Raw genomic sequence first — 10,458 nt, 5'->3', positions numbered from 1 at the left:
CTAATGGATGAATTGGCCGTAGCTCAGTGCTAGACTTTTGTTAAGAATCTTGTGTGCATCCCTGCCATGTATTTTGTTGTCATGTTTGGGGGCTGTAGCATGTTCATCTCATTGCATTTAAATGCCTACTTGCTGTAAATCGCAGACCGGTGTCATATTTGAATCGCTTGCCATTTCAAAACCGTAACTCCGATTCCGGCGTTCTTTATATTGTTTTCAAGCGATTTCATCTCATCTTTCCAGTGGCACCCTTCAAATTCCAAGTTGAGGCCAGGTTCATGCATTTTCCTGTCATATCTTGCATTTTGCATCCCGCATCGCATCCCGCATAGCATATCATCATTTCATCCTATTGCTTGTTCTTGCACGTGGTTGATTGTATCCTTGTTGCTTGTTTGTATTGTTTGGGTAGAGCCGGGAGACGAGTTCGCTAACGAGGAGCCCGTTGAGTTTGCTTTTGAGGATCCAGTCAACTCTGACAACTGTGCAAGCAAGATGATCATACCCTCGAAATCACTACTATCTTTGCTATGCTAGTTTGCTCGCTCTTTTGCTATGCCATTGCTACGATGCCTACCACTTGCTTGCAAGCCTCCCAAATTGCCATGTCAAACCTCTAACCCACCATTGTCCTAGCAAACCGTTGATTGGCTATGTTACCGCTTTGCTCAGCCCCTCTTATAGCGTTGCTAGTTGCAGGAGAAGATTGGAGGCCGTTCCTTGTTGGAACATTTATTTACTTGTTGGGATATCATTATATTGCTATGTTATCTTAATGCATCTATATACTTGGTAAAGGGTGGAAGGCTCGGCCTCTCGCCTAGTGTTTTGTTCCACTCTTGCCGCCCTAGTTTCCGTCATATCGGTGTTATGTTCCCGGATTTTTGCGTTCCTTACGCGGTTGGGTTATAATGGGAACCCCTTGATAGTTCGCCTTGATTAAAGCTTTTCCAGCAATGCCCAACCTTGGTTTTACCATTCGCCACCTAGCCTCTTTTTCCCTTGGGTTACCAGAGCCCAAGGGTCATCTTATTTTAACCCCCCCCCCCCCGGGCCGGTGCTCCCTCTGAGTGTTGGTCCGAACTGAGCTGCCTGCGGGGCCACCTCGGGGAAACTTGAGGGTTGGTTTTACTCGTAGCTAGTCTCATCTGAGTGTGCCCTGAGAATGAGATATGTGCAGCTCCTATCAGGATTTGTCGGCACATTCGGGCGGTGTTGCTGGTCTTGTTTTAACCTGTCGAAATGTCTTGAGTTACCGAGATACCGAGTCTGATCGGAACGTCTTGGGAGGAGGTCTATTCCTTCGTTGACCGTGAGAGCTTGTCATGGGCTAAGTTGGGACTCCCCTGCAGGGATTGAACTTTCGAAAGCCGTGCCCGCAGTTATGGGCAGATGGGAATTTGTTAATGTCCGGTTGTAGATAACGTGAACCTTAATTTAATTAAAATGAATCAACTGAGTGTGTTACCGTGATGGCCTCTTCTCGGCGGAGTCCGGGAAGTGGACACGGTGTTGGAGTAATGTTTGCGCAGGTTGTTCTCTAGCTTCTCGCTCGTGCTTTGCCTCCTCTTCTCGCTCTCTTTTGCGAATAAGTTAGCCACCATACTTGCTAGTCGCTTGCTGCAGCTCCACTCATATTTTACCTTGCCATACCTATAAGCTTGAATAGTCTTGATCGCGAGGGTGCGAGATTGCTGAGTCCCTGTGGCTCACAGATTACTATTACACCAGATGCAGGGCCCGATGATTCCGCTCCGGGAGACGCGTATGAGCTCAAGTGGGAGTTCGATGAAGACTCTCAACGATACTAGGTTTCCTTTCCCGATGATCAGTAGTGGTGCCCAGTTGGGGGTGATTGGGACCGTGTCGCATGTTGGGTTCACTTTTATTTTGGCGCCGTAGTCGGGCCATGAGTGTTGGATGATGTAATGTTATTTATGTACTTGATTGACGTGGCGAGTGTAAGCCAACTATGTTATCACCCCTTTTGTTATTATTACATGGGATGTTGTGAAGATTGCCTAACTTGCGACATATGCCTTCAATGCGATTATGTCTCTAAGTCGTGCCTCGACACGTGGGAGCTATAGTCGCATCGAGGGTGTTACAGATACCCTCCCCAAGGACATCTCTAAAAGAACCAGAAGCAGTCGAAGAGAAATCATCATCCACTTGACCCAAAAGCTATGTTCCACTCGACAGTCTTGAAGGCACTCGACCATATGAACAACCACTTGACCACCAGAAGATGTGAAGCCACTCACTCCTCAACGGTCGGGATTTAAGTCATAGCTTTAATAATCATTTATAGCACTTTACTTCAGACGTTACCAGTAACACTCCTCCTTTATGAACATTGAACCATGTGTAACGGAGGGGAGCTGGGGTCCTAACGCACTCTATAAAAGCCACCCCCCTCCTCTGGGACAAGGGTTCGCACCCCCTGTAACTCACACGCATATATCCAGTCAACCGCCTCTAGGCTCCGAGATGTAGGGCTGTTACTTCCTCCGAGAAGGGCCTGAACTCGTAAAACTTGCGTGTACAACTCCTCCATAGCTAGGATCTTGCCTCTACATTCCTACCCCCCCCCCATTCTACTATCAGACTTAGAACCACGACAGTTGGTGCCCACCGTGGGGCAGGTGTCTTAGCGACTTTTTGGAGAAGTTGCAATTTTTTCGATCCCCTTCATCATGGTTTCAGGCGGAGGTTTGGCTGAGGGCCATGAGATCCGTCTCGGCGCGCTCGTGTTTGTCGCCGACGACTCCGCTTGGCTTCAGGAGGCTCCACTCGACGTCGACGCACTCCCCGTCCGCGGGGCGACGCACTTTCGCGTGTGCGTCTGCGGCGTCCTCCTGCGGCAGCCATCGACCCAGTATCGATCGGCTCCTATGGCTTCCCCCCTCCCTGCGGCCCGCCGGAGCAAATGTTCTGGTCAGTCGAGGCTTCAGCGGTGGGTGAAGCATGCGGTGGCTCGTCAGTCGGCCACCCCTCAAGTCGCGGCAATCGAGCCCGACGAAACCCTCTACGGCTTGTTCGATCTGTCGACTGGCTCCGTAGAGACCGCATCCGAGTGCGATAGCAGTGACCCCGCGGCAGAAGTTTTGATGGTCAATGGACCACACAGTCCTCCTGGCTTCACCCGTGAAGACGGAGGCGATGGGAACGGTGATCCGTCGCGCGTTCATGAAGAGTACCGCCCCGAACCCCTCTCCTCGCAGCGGAGAGCAGAACTTCGCCGCTGGAACATGGATGCACTTCACACTCCTATCATTGGGGAAACCCCTGAGGCCCAGGCCTTGGATGAGGCGCGCCTGGCCAACTTGGCTGAGCGCACTCGACTGGAGAATCTCCAGCGCGCACTCAACGAGCGTGCTCGACAGCGTGCTCCTGAATCCAGTCGACGCCAACTCTTTCCGCCTCCGACTCAGGTATACCGAACTCCGATCCAGAATCTCGCAGCTGCAGCCCGGATAGCGGAGTCGATCCAACCTTCCCAATCAGAAGCTGGTCAAGGTCTGGTGCAGATCCGAGCTTTGCTCTGTGCAGCAGGAGAGCAGAATACAGTTGTATCTCAGTCGTGGAATAGGATCCATAGCAGGTCCGTGGTTGCAGACACAGTTCAGTCGGCTCACAGCCCAAGATCGCCCCCGAGGCGTGAGGGACGTGGAGACCGACGAGATCAGTATAGAAACCGTGAGCAATATGATCATCGAGTCGATCGCGATGATCGTCGTCGAGTGCCCACACCTCCCCCAAGGAGTGGGTCGTACGTGCCTTGGTAACATGATGATAGACGCCCTCACAGTATGGGGTAAGGGGTTCTAGTCGACCCCAGAGAGCCGGGCTTTGATGCGAGATCTATTCTCGTTCAGGGCTTAGTCGACAGAAACAGAGCTCACCGAGAGGGTCATGATAGAGATGTACCAACCAGCAGCAGGGTGCATGTCTCAGGTCCGGAGTGCTTCAGCAGGGCCATCAGGGCTGCAGTTATTCCTCCCAACTTCAGGTTGGCGACTGGAGTCAGTAAGTTCACTGGTGAGTCCAAGCCTGATACTTGGCTTGAAGACTACCGAGTGGCTGTCCAGATTGGTGGCGGCAATGATGAAGTGGCCATGAAACACCTTCCTCTGATGCTGGAGGGCTGGGCTAGAGCATGGCTGAATCAGTTAGCACCAAGCAGTATTTATATTTGGGAAGATCTTGCCCGAGTATTTGTTAGAACATTCGAAGGGACTTGCAAACGGCTGGCAGGGCTGACCGAATTACAGTGTTGCGTGCAGAAACCGAATGAGTCTTTGAGGGATTATATCTAGAGATGGATCACATTGCATCACACGGTGGAGAATGTGTCTGATCACCAGGCAATTTGTGCCTTTAAAGAAGGTGTCAAGTATTGGGAATTGAATATGAAGTTCGGTCGGACATGAGATATGACTCTGACTCGGATGATGGAAATTGCCACCAAGTATGCCCAACGGTGAAGAAGAAGACCGACTCTGGAGTGGCAAGCACAAAACAGTCGCCCATGAAACCGGAGGAGGTAACTCCAGTCGGAAACAGAAGCGCAAGGCCGAGCCAGCCGCCCCTGGTGAAGCCTTAGCTGTGACTCAAGGAAAGTTCAAGGGGAAGCCCAAGGGGCCATGGAACCCCAAGAAAGTAAAAGATCAAGATGGAAATGATGTGCTGGATTTGCCATGTCACATCCACACTAAAAAAGATGAAGAGGGTAATTTCATTTACTCGAAGCATACCACTCGACAGTGTCAACTCCTAATCCAACAGTTCCGAGAGAAACAGCCCAAGGAAAAGGAGAAGGAAGCAGACAAGGTTGAGGATGAGGAAGAGGATGATGATGGTTATCCCCACGTGAATTCCACCTTGATGATTTTCGCTGACGTTGAGAGTAAAACTCGATTGAAAGTCATCAACAGAGAAGTGAACATGGTCGCTCCGGTGACACCCAGTTATTTGAAGTGGTCCCAGACCGCCATTACATTCGACCAGTCCGATCACCCAGCGCACATAGCCACCCCTGGGAGGCAAGCGTTGGTGGTCGACCCAGTAGTCGAAGGCACTCGACTGACAAAGGTTCTGATGGATGGTGGCGGTGGCCTGAATATACTGTATGCAGAGACATTGAAAGGAATGGGCATTCTGATGTCCAGACTCAGTGAGAGTAATATGAGTTTCCATGGGGTCATTCCAGGCAAGAAGGCTCCATCACTCGGTCAGATTGCTCTCGATGTGGTTTTCGGTGATTCCAAGAATTACCGCAAAGAAAAGTTGACATTTGAAGTTGTGGATTTTCAGAGTGCCTATCATGCTATTCTGGGCAGGCCAGCTTATGCACGTTTTATGGCTCGACCATGTTACGTGTACCTCAAATTGAAGATGCCTGGTCCCAAAGGGGTGATCACTATCACTGGTAATCGGAAGAAGGCAGAAGAGTGCTTCCAGAAGGGTTCAAAGATCGCTGATGCACAGATGGCCGTGGTAGAATTGCAAGAATATCAGAAAAAATGCAGATCCGAGTGATTTGTTGTGAGCCAAGAAGCCCGCCACAGATTCAGCATTCCAGTCATCTGGCGAAACAAAGTCGATTCACATTCACCCGACAGACCCCAATGCTGCTCCGACTCACATTTCAACCACACTCGACTCTAAATAGGAAGAAGCGCTCATCCAGTTCCTCCGTGAGAACTGGGACATCTTTGCATGGAAACCTTTGGACATGCCAGGTGTTCCCAGGGGACTGGCTGAGCATCGTTTGCGAGTCGATCCAAAAGTGAAACCAGTCAAAGAACATCTTCGATGGTCCGCCGTACAGAAGAGGAAGGCAATCGGTGAAGAGGTGGCTCGGCTTTTGGCAGCTGAGTTTATCCGTGAGATTTACCACTCCGAGTGGTTAGCTAATGTCGTCATGGTCCCAAAGAAGGACGACTCACTTCGCATGTGCATTGACTTCAAGCATATCAATCGGGCCTGCCCGAAAGATCACTTTCCTCTCCCTCGCATCGACCAGATAGTCGACTCAACTGCAGGGTGCGAGCATTTGTCCTTTTTGGACGCCTACTCTGGGTACCACCAGATCCGTCTGTACAGACCCGACGAGATAAAAACAGCTTTCATCACCCCATTTGGGTGCTTATGTTATGTCACTATGCCATTCGGTTTGAAAAACGCTGGAGCCACATTCATGCGGATGATTCAGAAGTGCCTGCTCACTCAGATCAGTCGGAATGTGGAAGCATACATGGATGACATTGTGGTCAAGTCACGTAAAGGTTCCGACCTATTGACTGACCTTGCTGAAACCTTTGCCAACCTGAGAAGGTATGATATCAAGCTTAATCCATCAAAGTGCATGTTTGGAGTTCCGGGCGGAAAATTACTTGGTTTTCTCGTTTCCGAACGAGGGATCTATGCTAACCCAGAGAAAGTGGGTGATATACTCCGGATGAAACGCCCTGTGCGTGTGCATGATGTCCAGAAGCTTACTGGTTGCTTGGCCGCCCTAAGTCGATTCATTTATCGCCTCGGTGAAAAGGCACTGCCTCTTTACCGACTGATGAAGAAATCAGATAAGTTTGAGTGGACTCCTGAAGCTGATGCAGCATTTGCAGAGCTAAAAGCCCTGCTTTCCACCCAGCCGGTGCTTGCTGCCCCAATCAGCAAAGACCTTTACTGCTTTATATAGCAGCCACTGGACAAGTCGTCAGTACAGTACTTTCGGTCGAGCAGGAAGAAGAGGGAAAAGCCTATAAAGTTTAGCGCCCAGTTTATTATATTTTTGAAGTTTTGACTCCGTCAAAGCAGAGATATCCGCACTATCATAAGCTCGTTTATGGGATTTACATGACCACGAAGAAGGTTGCACACTATTTCTCTGATCACTCTGTTACAGTCGTCAGCGACGCTCCATTGTCAGAGATTCTGCACAACAGAGATGCAACCGGTCGAGTGGCAAAATGGGCGATTGAACTCCTTCCCTTAGATATCAAGTTTGAGGCAAAGAAGGCTATTAAGTCCCAAGCAATAGCAGATTTCCTCGCCGAGTGGATTAAACAACAACTGCCGACTCAAGTTCACTCGGAGCACTGGACCATGTTCTTTGACGGATCCAAAATGTTGAATGGTTCCGGTGCTAGGGTGGTTCTGGTATCCCCCCGAGGAGACAAGCTCAGATATGTCCTCCAGATTCACTTTGATTCCTCCAATAACGAAGCTGAATATGAAGCACTCCTGTATGGGTTGCGTATGGCCCTCTCACTCGGCGTCCGTCGCCTCATGGTCTACGGCGACTCAGATCTGGTAGTCAATCAAGTGATGAAGGAGTGGGACGTCAGAAGCCCAGCCATGACTGGTTACTGCAACGCAGTGAGGAAGCTGGAAAAGAAGTTTGAGGGGTTAGAGCTCCATCACATACCCCGATTGAAAAATCAAGCAGCCGATGACTTGGCAAAGATAGGTTCCAAGAGAGAATCCATTCCTAGCAATGTGTTTTTGGAGCATATTCGCACACCGACAGTTCAGGAAGATCCTTTTACTGAAGAGCCCCCGCAGCCTAGGAGAGCCACAGATTCGACTGAAGTCGAGGTCCCAGCCGTGGTCGACCTGATCATGGAGGTTCTGGCCATTACTCCCGACTGGACAGTGTCGTACATTGCGTACATCCTTAGGAAAGAACTCCCAGAGGACGAGGAAGAGGCTCGACAGATCGTCCGTCGATCCAAGGCCTTTACTGTGATAAGAGGACAACTGCTCAGGGAAAGCGTGACTGGAGTCGGACAGAAATGCATAACGCCATAAGAAGGTCGAATGATCCTCAACGACATCCACTCGGGGACCTGTGGTCACCAGGCGTCCTCTCGGGCCATCGTGGCTAAAGCATACCGAGCCGAATTCTATTGGCCACAAGCAAATGAAATGGCGAAAGATATAGTCGACAGATGTGAAGGCTGCCCGTTTTACTCTGACATGTCTCACAAGCCAGCGTCAGCCCTGAAGACCATTCCCCTCGTCTGGCCCTTTGCTGTTTGGGGATTGGATATGGTTGGACCACTGAGAACTGGTAGGAGCGGATTCACTCATGTGCTCGTAGCAGTCGACAAGTTTACCAAATGGATCGAAGCTAAACCTATCAAGAACCTTGAAGCCGGCACCACTGTCAGTTTTATCAGAGAATTAACATTCAAATATGGAGTTCCACACAGCATCATCACGGACAACGGGTCGAACTTCGATTCTGATGAGTTTAGAGCTTTCTGCGCTTCTCGGGGCACACGGGTCGACTATGCTTCAATCGCTCACCCGCAGTCGAACGGACAAGTAGAAAGAGCCAATGGCCTAATTCTCAAAGGATTGAAACCCCGACTGATGCGTGATCTCAAACATGCAGCAGGCGCTTGGGTCGATGAACTTCCGTCAGTTTTGTGGGGATTGAGGACAACTCCCAATCGGTCGACTGGACGAACTCCTTTCTTCTTGGTCTATGGAGCCGAAGCTGTTCTGCCAAGTGACCTGCTCCACAATGCACCTCGAGTCGAGCTCTTCTCTGAAGAAGAAGCAGAGCAGGCCCGGTAGGATTCAGTAGATCTCTTAGAGGAGGAAAGAGAGATGGCCTTGATCCGGTCGACCATTTATCAGCAAGACTTGCGTCGATTCCACGCCAGGAATGTGAGGAGCCGAACCTTTCAATAGGGAGACATGGTTCTTCGAGTGGATCAACAGAAACCACACAAGCTCGCCCCGGCTTGGGAAGGCCCCTTCATCATCACCAAAGTTCTCCACAATGGAGCATACCATCTTTACAGTGTTGAGCATCAGAAAGACGAGCCACGGGCTTGGAATGTGGAGCTGCTCTGCCCCTTTTATACTTAAGCACTCATTCGAATAAAATGTAATAAGAAGTACCTTTGTAATTTGTTCGCCAAAGACAGGAGCTTTTCAGTCTTCTCGCATGATTGTTGTTGCTTTTATTTACCTCTGAAATCCCCCAGTGGGTGGGCTTAGCCGCGAATCCGTTCCGCCTAAGTTTGTAAAATCCTACCGAGTGGAGAGCAATCCTCCCACTCGGGGGCTTAGCTGCAGTCTAGTACTCGCCTAAGTTCTCCCACTCAGAGGCTTAGCTGCAGTCTAGTACTCACCTAAGTTTGTAAAACCCTACCGAGTGGAGAGCAATCCTCCCACTCGGGGGCTTAGCTGCAGTCTAGTACTCGCCTAAGTTTTCCCACTCAGAGGCTTAGCTGCAGTCCAGTACTCGCCTAAGTTTGTAAAATCCTACCGAGTGGAGAGCAATCCTCCCACTCGGGGGCTTAGCTGCAGTCTAGTTCTCGCCTAAGTCCTCCCCCTCGGAGGCTTAGCTGCAGTCCAGTACTCGCCTAGGTTTGTAAAATCCTACTGAGTGGAGAGCAATCCTCCCACTCGGGGGCTTAGTTGCAGTCTAGTACTCGCCTAAGTTCTCCCACTCGGAGGCTTAGCTGCAGTCCAGTACTCGCCTAAGTTTGTAAAATCCTACCGAGTGGAGAGCAATCCTCCCACTCGGGGGCTTAGCTACAGTGTAGTACTCGCCTAAGTTCTCCCACTCGAAGGCTTAGCTGCAGTCCAGTACTCGCCTAAGTTTGTAAAATCCTATCGAGTAGAGAGCAATCCTCCCACTCGGGGGCTTAGCTGCAGTCTAGTACTCGCCTAAGTTCTCCCACTCGGAGGATTAGCTGCAGTCCAGTACTCGCCTAAGTTTGTAAAATCCTACCGAGTGGACAGTAATCCTCCCACTCGAGGGCTTAGCTGCAGTCTAGTACTCGCCTAAGTTCTCCCACTCGGAGGCTTAGCTGCAGTCCAGTACTCGCCTAAGTTTGTAAAATCCTACCGAGTGGAGAGCAACCCTCCCACTCGGGGGCTTAGCTGCAGTCCAGTACTCGCCTAAGTTTAAAAAATCCTACCGAGTGGAGAGCAACCCTCCCACTCGGAAGCTTAGTTGCAGTCTATTACTCGCCTAAGTTCGGAGCTACGCCACGAGTATAATGTGCGCTCCATCCCTATCTGCAAGGACGACGAGGTGCAGGTCGACTGCAACCTTCTCCTTCGGAGCTACGCCACAAGTACAATGTGCGCTCCATCCCTATCCGCAAGGATGACGAGGTGCAGGTCGACTGCAACCTTCTCCTTCGGAGCTACGCCATGAGTACAATGTGCGTTCCATCCCTATCCGCAAGGACGACGAGGTGCAGGTCGACTGCAACCTTCTCCTTCGGGACTACGCCACAAGTACAATGTGCACTCCATCCCTATCCGCAAGGATGACGAAGCGCAGGTCGACTGGAGTCGCCACCTCAGAGCTACATCTCCAGTGCAAAGACTATTCCGAGCAGAGAACAAAGTCCACTTGAAGGCAAAACGCAAGCATATTCGGAAATAAACCAAATTCGGATAAATCCTAAAGTTCCAAGTAGC

This window comes from Triticum urartu, chromosome 4 (assembly GCF_003073215.2).
Source record: "Triticum urartu cultivar G1812 chromosome 4, Tu2.1, whole genome shotgun sequence".
NCBI classification, from domain to species: domain Eukaryota; kingdom Viridiplantae; phylum Streptophyta; class Magnoliopsida; order Poales; family Poaceae; genus Triticum; species Triticum urartu.
The sequence above is the reverse complement of the archived record's forward strand: the minus strand, read 5'-3'. Positions refer to the sequence as shown.